The sequence below is a fragment of the Coregonus clupeaformis genome, unplaced genomic scaffold (genome assembly GCF_020615455.1).
Source record: "Coregonus clupeaformis isolate EN_2021a unplaced genomic scaffold, ASM2061545v1 scaf0005, whole genome shotgun sequence".
NCBI classification, from domain to species: Eukaryota; Metazoa; Chordata; class Actinopteri; order Salmoniformes; family Salmonidae; genus Coregonus; species Coregonus clupeaformis.
In genome coordinates, this window is record NW_025533460.1 from 2,020,176 (window position 1) to 2,033,965 (window position 13,790).

Sequence of the window (13,790 nt, forward strand, 5' to 3'; positions counted from 1 at the left end):
ACATAACACACACACACACCACCCTGCTCTAGTGTCAGGATACCAGGGTGTGTGTGTGTGTGTGTGGGAGGGGTTGGGTTAATGGGGGCTGTCTCAGTGATCTCCTCCCCACCATCGCCCCAAGTCCCGACCTGATTCAACCTGCCACTGCCTGAGCCACCCCCTCTTCATACACACACACACATACACACACTCACACACACTCACACACTCACACACACGCCAGAGGGGCACACAGGTGACTGACACCCCCCTTTCCAAATGGAGAGGAATTAAAAGCTATGGTGTGTGTGTGTGTGTGTTGCGGGGCTTTCCATTCCTCCATCTCTTTTCCACCAAGGCCTTTAACTGAGGGGCGGACCTCAACACACACCAAACAAACACAAATGTCTTGCCTCTTCACACTGGCTGTCTCGTGAAAATGTTTCTTTTTTATAACATTATTTGACATTGGTCTATAACTATAAAATGTATTCATATATTGTCACTTTAATGGTATACTGTAGCATAGGCTTGTTATAGCCTAGACCTGCCACTGCGTATATAACTATGACCATTGGATATGTTTCTAATCCTACTACTAATTTTCTTTACAAATAAAACAAACAATAAAAGCCAGTTAAAAAAGTTAACCACAAATAAAAGCATCCTGAAGTGTTATGAACTGCACCCGCCTCTGGTTCTTCAGGGGCCATGTACCACTGTACAGTGTAAATAGTGTTTTCCAACGGAGTTAAACCCAAACAACAGCTTGTTTCTGAGGCAAAGCGAGACTACTCTGGGTGATTTTAAGTATCCAGCTTTCATGTGGCCAACGCAACACACTGAGTAATATGGAGGGGTGGTTTAATATGCCTCTAATTACTGACTTAAACACACACTCGCACTTCGCACACGCACACACACACACACACACACACACACACACCAGGCCATTACTGAGGTGGGCATGCAGAGAGTGCTTTAATCAAACACATAAAAACTGTGCTCTGTGACCCCATGGCCAGACGACTTTAGTTTCACTTTTGACAAGTCCACTCTTTATTACTTATTAAATCACCTCTCTGCCTGCCAGACGTTTCACCTACTGGCTTCATGTTTTCACCTCTGTTCCATGTGTACAGTTGGATTAACAAAGTTAACTCACCTTAATTTAGAGAGAAACTCATGCAGCTCAACTATTCAACATTTTGTCCATAAATGTTCTATAGAACAAGACGGTTACGATCTAATACATTTTCCCAACTGGTATTAGAACTGATTCGAATTTCGGTTGTCCAAACTGCCAGGTCATACAGTTACTACATACAGTGTCTACATACAGTTACTACATACAGTTACTACATACAGTTGACGCACTAAGACCGGATAGATGGAGAAATTCGAAATGCAGCAGGACACAAACTGAGAAAGTTCCAAACCCCAATTCCCTCAAATCTACCCAAGCATGATGAATGAGAAGTGTATAAGTACTCCTGAGTGGCGCAGTGGTCTAAGGCACTGCATCGCAGTGCTAACTGTGCCACTAGAGATCCTGGTTCGTATCCAGGCTCTGTCGCAGCCGGCGCGACCGGTAGACTCATGGGCGGCGCAAATGGCCCAGTGTCTTCCAGGGTAGGGGAGGGAATGGCCGGCAGGGGTGTAGCTCAGTTGATAGAGCATGGCGTTTGCAATGCCAGGGTTGTGGGTTTGATTCCCACGGGGGGCAAGTATAAAAAAAAAAAAAATATTCACTAACTGTAAGTCGCTCTGGATAAGAGCATCTGCTAAATGACTAAAATTTAAAACATTTACAAATGTATAAAATCAAGCCGTCTGGATTTTTTAACGGGGCTATTTGTTAGAGTGGAGTTATGTAGTCGAAAGACTAAAAGTATATAACTGTGTGTGTGTGTTTGTTTGTGTGTGTGTGTGTGTTTTCACTCTCTGCAGAACAGAAGTGTTGTCTGTTGTGGCTGAGTTAGCACAGGGTCAAACGGTCCACTTGACTCAGACACCCTGAAGCAGCAGAGTCTGGGTGGAGCTGGAGCTGGATGAATAGCACCCAACTACAGGACAAAAATACCTGCTTTTACAACTACCACCACTCTTTGTACTGTATGTGACACCTGAACTCCACCAGAAATATAAATGACCATGTATTATGAGTGCGAATGGGAAAAAAATTCCCTACAAAAACAAACAAGTCTGGAAAACCATTACTTCAACAGGGGTAAGTCGCTCTGGATAAGAGCGTCTGCTAAATGACGTAAATGTAAATGTAAATGTAAATGGGTAATTGGCTAGTGTAATATGGAACATAAATCATGGTGTTCTTGCGAGTATTAACCACAAACCAACCAGGATGTGGTACGTTCACAACACACACTCCAGAATACACACTCTGGGAAGTTTCACACACACAGCTAATCGTACAAACAGACAGATAAACTCGCAAACGCACACACACGCACGGATGCACACGCGCACGCACGCACACACACACACACACAGGGTAAATTACCCACAAACAATATACAATTCAATTAGAGATTATATGCATATATTTGTAATTATGATGTTTCAAAATATAGCTGGCTCTCTAAAACTCATGCTACTCTCGGTCTCGTAACACCAAAATTGTGGTCGAGGCTTGCGAACAATAACTTTTAATTTATGAAAGCTATTATGTCGTTGGATTAGCTATAATATATTGCATAAATATGCATTGAAATGTCCTTTATTACAGAGATATTTGGATACTATTTATGACCAAGATGGTAAGTAAAAAATGAGGTTGCCCTTTTTACGACTTAACTTCTTTGAGGAAAACTAGACTCTTGTACTAACAAATACTGTTGTGTGAATGAAATGTTTTGCCTCATGTGAAAGTTCTTTTCATTTTTTATTGTGGAATGTTTTCCTAATAATCTTTATAAATGATCACCACAGCTCCTCTCTCCTCTAGCCACAGTCATCTTACTGCATCTCTCACTGTCAAACGGATGGATGTTAAAGAAAGAAACATGGGTTTTGTTTAGGCAGCAGTAACTGCTTCTCACACCACCTCATAATACCGCCTATGGTTTTATACAACCACGCCTATAATGTGTTTCTATACTCTCTTCTATACTTTCCACTGCAAACAATGATTTGAAGCTTAACATAAAAATGACTTGTAGTTTTGTAAAACCACTGTTACTCTTACAATCTTTGTCACAACCTATACAATCCCTTAATAACCATGTCATAAATTATGGTAATTACAGATACGCCAACAATATTGTTACTCTCCTAATGGTAATCATAGTAGTGACTGCAATAGCAGCACTAATGATGGTAAGGATGATAATAATTATGTTTAAATGAAACGCACAATGGTGCCGTTATGTGGCGTTCACCCCCTCCGGCTGACTCTGGGGTTGCCAGGTTGCGGCTGAGGTCACCCCATGTCACTCCAGGCTATGGATAGAAGTCAGGGGTCATGCCTAATTGAGGCATTTGGTAGGCACCTTTTAGCTCTGCTGAGGTGGGTTTGTGTCTGTCTACCCTAGTGCTGGCGTTACCACCTCTCTTCACCCTCTCTCTACCTCTCTTTTCTCTTCTCTCACTCTTCTTCCCCCCCTAGTGGATGTTGATTTGAAGGCAGGCCTGAGGCTGGGATTAAAGTAACACACAGACAGAGGGCAGCTTCACTGATACACCAGGTGGCCAGATGATACAACCTGACCCGATGACAATGACCACCATTCAACAGACTTAAACACAGTGTTAAAGAGCCAAACACGGTAAATTCTGAGACATACATTTTGAAGTAAATAGCAGTGTACCCACAAAGTGAAGCAAAGCATTTTTTTAACAAGAAGAAGAATAGACAAACTTGCAGTATAATTATCATTTGGAAAGAGTTAAATATAATGAGTAGCTGCACTGAAGAGAGTTCTTCTTAAACAATGCAGACACAGATGAGCTGTTAAATAGACCGCAAGGCCCTTAGGCAGGTGGTGAAGATGGCCCTGTACATCACTAGGACTGTGCTCCCACCCATCCAGGACATCTACTCAAAACGGTGCCTGAGAAAGGCCTGCAGAATCATCAAGGACCCCACACACCCCAGCCACGAGCTGTTCACTCCTTAGCGTCATGCAGACGGTATTGGAGCATGAGGTCTGATACCAACAGGCTCACAGACTGTTTTCTATCTACAAGCCATCAGACTGCTGAACACTTGAACTGGACTGACCACCTGCACTGACTCTCTCTTAGTACACATGCACTCACATACGCACACACCCACACAGACATATACACATCCAGACACACACACACACACATACATTCATGCGACACACACATCACAACTGCTGCTACCAGACTCTTATTATGATTGCTAAATACTGCACAATTTAAACACTTGCCCCCCCAATCCCCCCTTCCCCAAAAGACGTGTAAATATTGGACTATAAATTGTGCCTCCCTGTATTATACTTATGCTAACATGTTTATTCTGTTCTACTGAGCCATTTACTTTTCCATTGAAATTTCCATTTATATTTATAGGAAAAAACACAGAGGTCGACAACAGCACCAAAACTTTCAAATAGGCACATGCTCACACCGTTGGGGCCAATACTGGCACACAGGAGGAAAAGAGAAGGAGAGACATTTACATTTTAGAGCAAGTAAAGCTGAACTTTTGCTGTTACCTATTGTTCACTCAAACAAATAAATAAATGTATTATTTAGGTTCAGATGTGTGTGGGTTTTTTTTGGGGGGGGGGGGCAGTTTGAAAGGGGATGGTATGGACAGACAGGTAGGTAGGTGGGGGGGAGAGAGAGAGAGAGAGAGAGAGAGAGAGCGAGAGAGAGAGAGAGAGAGAGAGAGAGAGAGAGAGAGAGAGAGAGAGAGAGAGAGAGAGAGAGAGAGAGAGAGAGAGAGAGAGAGAGAGAGAGAGAGAGAGAGAGAGAGAGATGCTTTGCAAGAAATAGAGAGAGAAGACAGCATTCTGCGCCTGAGGGCCTGAGGGCCTGTCATTCTTGAAAAGCAAAGGGTACAAAGACACAAAGATTGTAATGCAGTTAAAGGAGTTAGGCAGTAATAACCAGCACACAAATACTGAAGATGTGTTGTTTGTGTGTGTGAAAGATGTTACATTTGTTAAACAATGTGTGAGAAAATATTACATAGACACATGCGTGTCCATTTTTATAAATGGGTGTATACTGGGAATATATCTAAAGCGTGTGGCCAGACAGGACCAGAAACGTCAGTCTGTCAGGTCAGGTGAGTTTGGTTATAAAACACAGTGCTGACAGACAAGCTTTCACACACTCGCACACAGACACACACATGCACGCATACACAGGAGAGGGGAATGAGTTTAAACTACAAAAGTCTACACATTTATACATAAACAAATGCTATACAACGGTTTCCATTTCCAGACTCTCAGAACAGTTGAATACACATAAGAATTAAATCCGTATAGTATATCTAACCAACTAAACTAATCCCCATATGTGAATCAGGGAATGTAGCTAACAAAATCGAGATCATAGAGATGGTAGTCATTGGCGTATAGAATTAAGTTCCCTAAGACACTGATCTAGAGTCAGTTTATCCTTTTCCACCCTGATGGTTAAGGTTTAGAGAGGCTAAGCTGATCCTAGACCTGTTCTTATCCGTTGGGTGCTAGTGGCTGACCTGGGAGTTCGGTGGGACTGAGAGAATTGTTGCTGAGGGCCATTAGTTGACAGTCTCCAGACTTCTTGGGTCTGGGAACATTACAGGGTGATGAAAATCTCTTCAAGTGTTTGAATCTTTAACTCAAACTCATACCTCCAGCCACACACACACACACACACACACACGCACACACGCACACACGCACGCACGCACGCACGCACACCCACACACACACACACACGCACCAACCACACACACACACACGCACCAACCACACACAGAGAGAGCTAACTACACTCTTACACTCAGTGGTGCAATTCACAGTGACTCACACATAAAATATTATACACATGATTGGCACTTCTCATAAATACCAGGATCACTAACACACAAAAACATGACTACTCTGACACATCACATATACAGTGAGGAATGACTGTAGTAAAACTCCACTGACTTCACTCACACAGAGAAAGACATCCAGTCTGAGTAAGTGACACAGAGAGTGGTGGTAGAGAATAAGAGAAAGGGACTCTCCGTGGAGTATATTTAGACACACTCCGACCATGCTGTCTGCCAAGCACTATACACACACTGCTTTTACTAGAGCTGGCCCTCACTCTGGTGGGACATATCAAATCAAATCAAATCAAATTTTATTTGCCACATGCGCCGAATACAACAGGTGTAGACATTACCGTGAAATGCTTACTTACAGCCCTTAACCAACAATGCATTTATTTCTTAATAAAAAAGTAAAATAAAACAACAACAACAAAAAAGTGTTGAGAAAAAAAGAGCAGAAGTAAAATAAAATAACAGTAGGGAGGCTATATACAGGGGGGTACCGGTGCAGAGTCAATGTGCGGGGCACCGGCTAGTTGAGGTAGTTGAGGTAATATGTACATGTGGGTAGAGTTAAAGTGACTATGCATAAATAATTAACAGAGTAGCAGCAGCGTAAAACGATGGGGGTGGGGTGCAAATAGTCTGGGTAGCCATGAGTCTTATGGCTTGGGGGTAGAAGCTGTTGAGAAGCCTTTTGGACCTAGATTTGGTGCTCCGGTACCGCTTGCCGTGCGGTAGCAGAGAGAACAGTCTATGACTAGGGTGGCTGACACCGCCTGGTATAGAGGTCCTGGATGGCAGGAAGCTTGGCCCCAGTGATGTACTGGGCCGTACGCACTACCCTCTGTAGTGTCTTGCGGTCGGGAGGCCGAGCAGTTGCCATACCAGGCGGTGATGCAACCAGTCAGGATGCTCTCGATGGTGCAGCTGTAGAACATTTTGAGGATCTGAGGACCCATGCCAAATCTTTTTCAGTCTCCTAAGGGGGAATAGGCTTTGTCGTGCCATCTTCACGACTGTCTTGGTGTGTTTGGACCATGATAGTTTGTTGGTGATGTAGACACCAAGGAACTTGAAGCTCTCAACCTGTTCCACTACAGCCCCGTCGATGAGATATGGGGGCGTCCTTAGTCCTCTTTTTTTCCTGTAGTCCACAATCATCTCCTTTGTCTTGGTCACGTTGAGGGAGAGGTTGTTATCATGGCACCACACGGCCAGGTCTCTGACCTCCTCCATATAGGCTGTCTCATCGTTGTCGGTGATCAGGCCTACCACTGTTGTGTCGTCGGCATACTTAATGATGGTGTTGGAGTCGTGCCTGGCCATGCAGTCATGGGTGAACAGCGAGTACAGGAGGGGACTGAGCACGTACCCCTGAGGGGCCCCCGTGTTGAGGATCAGCGTAGCAGATGTGTTGTTACCTACCCTTACCACCTGGGGGCGGCCCGTCAGGAAGTCCAGGATCCAGTTGCAGAGGGAGGTGTTTAGTCCCAGGATCCTTAGCTTAGGGATGAGCTTTGAGGGCACTATGGTGTTGAACGCTGAGCTGTAGTCAATGAATAGCATTCTCACATAGGTGTTCCTCTTGTCCAGGTGGGAAAGGGCAGTGTGGAGTGCAATAGAGATTGCATCATCTGTGGATCTGTTGGGGCGTTGTGTTGTGTTGTGTTCATCTCTCCTCCTCATCACTCCATGTCAAGACAGTTACTGGATGTGCTGACTAACATTCCATCAGACATTAGGAAAATAAATCTGGAATAGATTTGTCGGGAGTCCGCTACATTGGCAAGGGGCAGGATAAGCATAGAGCTAAATGCCATAGATCAGCACACCAAGGTCAGCACACTGAGCTGTTGCGTGTTATTGATCAGCATTATATCAAAGCAAGATGGAAGACAACAGCTTAACTACAGCTTTGTCCACAGACAAGATAGTAAAAGTTTTCATTTTAACAAATGAAGTAAACAGTGCAACTAACAGTTTACAGGGTTACAATGTTCATACAGTTTATAACTCAATACTGTATATTTATAATAAAATTGATGGGTACATGTTGTTTTTGCCAAGAATTGTGCACATGCACACTGTATGAGTAGGTCACAAATGTGTGTATGCAAGTACACGCAAAAGCGTACACACATGTTCACACATGTAAGCGTGTGCACACATACACAGAAGCGTCATACCCTAAGGGGCACAGGGGCACGTGCCCCCTCAGATTTATCCACTTTCTTTTTCCTTTTTCCTCCTTTTTTTCCCACTCCTATTTTTGATTTGTCAGATTGCTGAATTAATTACTAAACCTCATTTATAAACCCACGTTTTATCATAATTATTTATAAAAAAAATCTATCAGCTGTATTTTGTGGAGGGAGCACACTGCAGAGAAGCATATTTAGTTTCTTACATGTTTTATTTACAGACATCTGAAGAGGTATGCTTAAATATGCAGAAAAATACTTGGTTTAAATGTAATCTGGCACCTTATGATAATATTATGATATTTGTGTATTAATTATGATACCATGATATGTGCCTGTATTGATGATGTGTGTTATGATCCCATGTACTGTGTTGAAATGTGGATGTAATATCCTAGGCATGTTAGTGCAGTACATTGAGATCTATGATTTACATCAGTCAGAATGACACCCTCATGTAAATAACAATTGAACAGGTAAAGAGGTATGCTTAGATAACTTACGCAGAAAAATACATATTTTTATATAGAATTAGGCTCAATGACTCTAGAAACTTCCACCACCTCCTCCTTTCTCATGAACTTCGCGCCCCCTCTAAAATAAAGGCTGCATGACACCTCTGCTCATACACACACACACACACAAACAAAGCAGTGGGCAAAGCAGAGGCCCTATTGTCTGAGTACAGAGTTTGTATGGTGGCTGGCCTTGTCTACTCCTACAGTAGTTACCGCTTAATAGGTCTGTGTTACTGTGCTGTGTGTGACCATAACATTAGGGGTGGAAATATACTGACATATAAAGACACATATTATAAAGTAATTGAGATGGAATTACACTGACATATATGTACACATATATAATGACATGGGGAGGAACTATACTGACATATAAGTACACATACTATAAAGACATGGAGGTGCATTACACTGACAAACATTATATGTCCCCATAATATAAAGTTATTGTAGGCCAATGTCATGTGAGAATATTTAAATGGAATGAGGAATCACTTTGATCAGTTTATGCATACATGAAAGGAATTTGTTTTTTCACATATCGTGTCATGCAAACGAATAGGAAACACAGTGTTCATGTCATGCCAGTATGGCACATTGGGAATTTGAGCATGTTTAAAAAGGAAAAGATAGAAGTTGTCATACAATCGGCAACACACACAAGAACACAAAGAACAAACAGAAACCTGAACATATCACACGCACTCACGCATACAATACTGCACATCCACTCACACACATAACAACGGTCAAGCACAAGAGCACAAGAAAGAGGCGATCTTCTTTCCTTCCTTTCCTTTTTTATGTCTTTCTCACTTGTTTTCCTTCCTCTCTCTCTTTAAATCTCTGTTCTCAATTAAAGCTGTCCTCAGGAAACTCAAACTCTCCGCTCGTAGCGTCCCATTCCTCCCAAAACACACACAAACACTGTTTCAATCGTCTCCCCGTTCACACACACACACACTTCCCCAAGAGATACACACACACACACACGCTCTTGTCTCTGTCCTGCACTGACACGTTCTCTTTCTCTTTCCTTCTCTTTCAATCCACAGAAAGAAAGAAAGAAAGAAAGAAAGAAAGAAAGAAAGAAAGAAAGAAAGAAAGAAAGAAAGAAAGAAAGAAAGAAAGAAAGAAAGAAAGAAAGAAAGAAAGAAAGAAAGAAAGAAAAAGAAAGAAAGAAGAGGAAAAAAGAGGGATGTTTTGGTCTGTAACGTTCAATCAGAAACCCAAACTCACCGGATCTGAAGTGGGTCTGGTGCACAGATGGACAGATGAAGGAAGAGAGTGAATGGAGAGATGAACAGAGGAGAAGTGTAGTGGAGTTCAGTTCGTCAGTCAGAAGTCCCTCTCAGAGTGAAGATAAAGCATGGCCTGTTGCATTCCGCCTTTCTCTCGCTTTTTCCTTCTCTCGGTCTCTCCCCCTCTCTCACTCTCTTGCTCAGTCACTCACACACTCTCTCTCTCTCCTTGCTCTCTCTCTCTCTGCTTGCTCGCTCTCTCCCCCACTGAAATCATTATGCACTTTGATTCACAAACCCTGCCTCTGTCACGTGATCCAACACTTCAAATATACAGCACATTTTTTACAAGCCACAGAATGCCTGAAGGGATGGAAAATAGGGTCCAGAAAGCTTAGGTTTCAGCTTCTCAGCCCCCCTCCTCTCACTTTCCTTATCCCTCTCTCTCCCTCTTTCTTTGTCTCTCACTCTCTCCCTTCACTCTCCGTCCTACACTTTTGGACTGTCAGTTACCTAACTATTCTTGGATGATTCATTTCCTTGACTGTTCCCATACCTCCCTTTATGCATTTTCCTTTAAAAACAAATTACTGTCCACCCAACTTTGTACATGTGCGTGCATGCATGTGAATGTACAGTCGTGGTCAAAAGTTTTGAGAATGCCAATTTGTTCGTTTTTCTTCTCAGTCCCAACATGCTGTCGTGTTCTATGTTCCTAAGTTCTATTTTCATTTAAAGTCATACACACACCAGACCAGCTCCAGCCATTTGTATGACTAATGAAGCCATCCATCAAAAGTGACAATTCACAATATGAGTGAGCAGCCTGTGGGCAAAGCAGAGGCCCTATTGTCTGAGTACAGAGTGTGTGTGGTGGCTGGCTGGCAAACACACACATGCCTCACACATATGCTCTGAAACAGTCATTACCTAGCAGACATACAGACATACACAAACACACACGCAGCAGAAGGCTGTGCACCTTTGGGGATATCCGTATCAATCCTTGGTGTTTGCTTAATGTTTACCATGCCTGAACTGTGGGACTGGGGCCAATGATCTGGGAGCCCAAGAGGGGCTTGAGCCACGGACCACTGAACACACTATTTTGACTAAATCTCCCCAATCACACTGAAATACACTCACTCTGACTCAATAGCACAGGTCATTTACATAGTGACAACAATAATACCGATACCATATTAAACTTTACATTTTTTTTGTTATTATTAACAAGAATAACAAATATATAAGTCTGGCTACTTTAATCTACAAATTAAATAGTGAAAAGTATTTATCCTAAATGTCCTAAAGATCTATTTGCTAAGGAATAACAGCTTTTGTTTGTAATAACTCTACTGTATTCTTAAAAAGCATCAGTAGGGCAAACTCTTAACTAACACACAGTAAACCAATAAGAAGTGTGACTAAACTAAATGTAATAATAAACACTAATCACTTAACCCTATTACTGTAAAGCTAAGCTGATACAAGCAGTGAAACTACTGAATTTGGAGATGTGAAGGATTGTGGGAGTACTGTAAACATCTGTCTGTTGGAATGAACCACTGGTTGAGCACTGTCAATGAATGGCTTAGAGGAAAATGGAATGAACGGAATGAAGGTGAAATAGACAACCCAAGGGGGGGAAAACATTTCATATTACATTCGTTGTCCTTTTAGAGTGAAGGATACTTCTTTTTTCCCTTTTCTGTCTTTTTCGTTCAGTTTAGGAGAAATATCCAGGTTTTCACAAGAAAAAACAATCTTATGCAATGTGTCCTTTGCACTAACGTGCAGTGTAAATGGCTAGTCTGTTTGTACAGTAAATGGTTTTCTCCACTAACTGTGTTCTCCTCTAACTTGTTCCTTTCACAGGTTTTCAGACTCAGAGGAACTGATTACCATGGGTTAATTACACCCCCTATTCCCCGAACCCCCGAACCCCCTAACCTCCTGAACCCCCATCACCCTTACCTCAGCCCCTTACCCTGCTATCCCCTTTCAGCCTCAATCCCACACACACATGCAAACACACCCACACACACACACACACACACATACACACACACACACACACACACACACACACACACACACACACACTAGAGACTACACATGAACACACATCTGACAACACCAAAAAACACACACACACGTACTAGTGCGTAACACACTTTGATTTGTAAAGGACAATGGGTTCATTCTACGCTGGTTTCATACTTTTAACTCCATTTCTTTAGAAGCCTGCTCTGTTCCTCCTCCAGGATTTTCCTAGGCAAATCAGCAGTGTGGTTTTCTGGTAAGGGAAGCGTTTGATGGAGGTACAATTAAACCAGTCATTACATCAAGCCCTGCCCCAGAGGACCCAAGCCTGCCTGCCTAAATGCCTGCCTGCCTGCCTGCCTGTCTGCCTGTCTGTCTGTGTGTATGTCTGTCTATCTGCCTGTCTGTCTGTCTGTCTGTCTGTGTGTAGTGTCGCCTGTCTGTCTGCCTGCCTGCCTGCCTGTCTCTTCTGTCTGTCTCTCTGCCTCACCTGCCTGCCTATCTGTCTGTCTGCCTTACAATGAGACAACCAGTCTGAAACAGGCTGAACAGACAAACTAACTCTAGCAGACTGGTTCAGACAGCTGGTAACTGACCAGGGCCCGGTTTCCCGATAGCGGTGGAACTTACAATTAACAGTGTTTTAACGATGCATCTTTCCTACAACGGCCAAAGATGTAACATGCATTCCCAAAACACCACGCAGAGAGAATGGTCGCTAAGCGCGTGTTGGAGCGGGTGTCGATACTGATAGGATTGAAAGAAAGGAAGTGCTGCTCTCAGATCAGCTTTCTCCATTCAAATCTTACCTTAACATTATAATTATTTCACAATACTGATGACTGATCAGCTCCTAGAGAGAGTATTACCACCTACGGCTGCAAATATTGAGGTGGCTTGTTCTAATGCTTACCCAATAAAAATGCACTAAATCACAGATTTGGCACATCATTGTGGAAATGTTAGGCCACATATCATGAAATATATTGAGACAAATTGCAGACAGTAGCCTACAAGTAGCAAAATAGAACTCAATTGATTGAACATGAAATGTATTTCAATATGATTGAAATAGGCCTATAGCCTACTGTTTATATTTTAATGGTCATCTCGGTTTTCATTTCGAAGCATATTTTTATACGTCACTTGTTTGTTTCAATTGCAAAGACATTGGCAACTTTCTATTTGTAGTCAACTTTGTTCAGAAGTTATCGATTATCACAGAGAGACGGATAAATCATGTGATTCTATGTTTAGAGGAGATCTTGATATCTGTGTATAAAGTGACGCGGAAGGGCAAAAAAAATCATCTAACGCACTTACAGTGCCTTGCAAAATGATTCATACCCTTTGGATTTCTTCACATTTTATTGTGTTACAAAAGTGGGATGTTTTGTCAACAACCTGCACAAAATACTCAACTTGGAAGAACATGTTTTACTTTTTTAAAGATTAATAGAAATTAAATAACTAAAATATAATTGTTTCATAAGTATTTAGCTCCCCTGAGTCAATGCACGTTAGAAACACCTTTGGCAGCAATTACAGCTGTGAGTCTTCTTGGGTCTCTAAAATCTTTACACACCTGGATGTGCAATATTAGCCCATTATTATTTTCATAATTCTTCAAGCTCTGTCAAGATGGGGTCATGGCTAAACAGCAATTTTTGCCATAGATTTTTAAGCAGATCTAAGTCAAAACTGTAACTTGGCCACTCAAGAACATTAGTCTTCTTGGTAAGCAACTCCGGTGTAGATTTGGCCTTGTGTT

General features: G+C 42.3%; 1 protein-coding gene across 1 annotated transcript in view; it reads right to left on the reverse strand.

Annotated features, from left to right (window-relative positions):
* The window catches only part of LOC121577550 (retinoic acid receptor gamma-A-like), a 102,949-nt gene extending 92,766 nt beyond the window's left edge, over nucleotides 1-10,183 (reverse strand). The window contains exon 1 of the mRNA XM_041891253.1: nucleotides 9,972-10,183. The gene's annotated coding sequence lies outside the window, so the exon portion shown is untranslated. The remainder of the gene's footprint in view (nucleotides 1-9,971) is intronic.
* Between the last annotated feature and the right edge of the window lie 3,607 nt (nucleotides 10,184-13,790).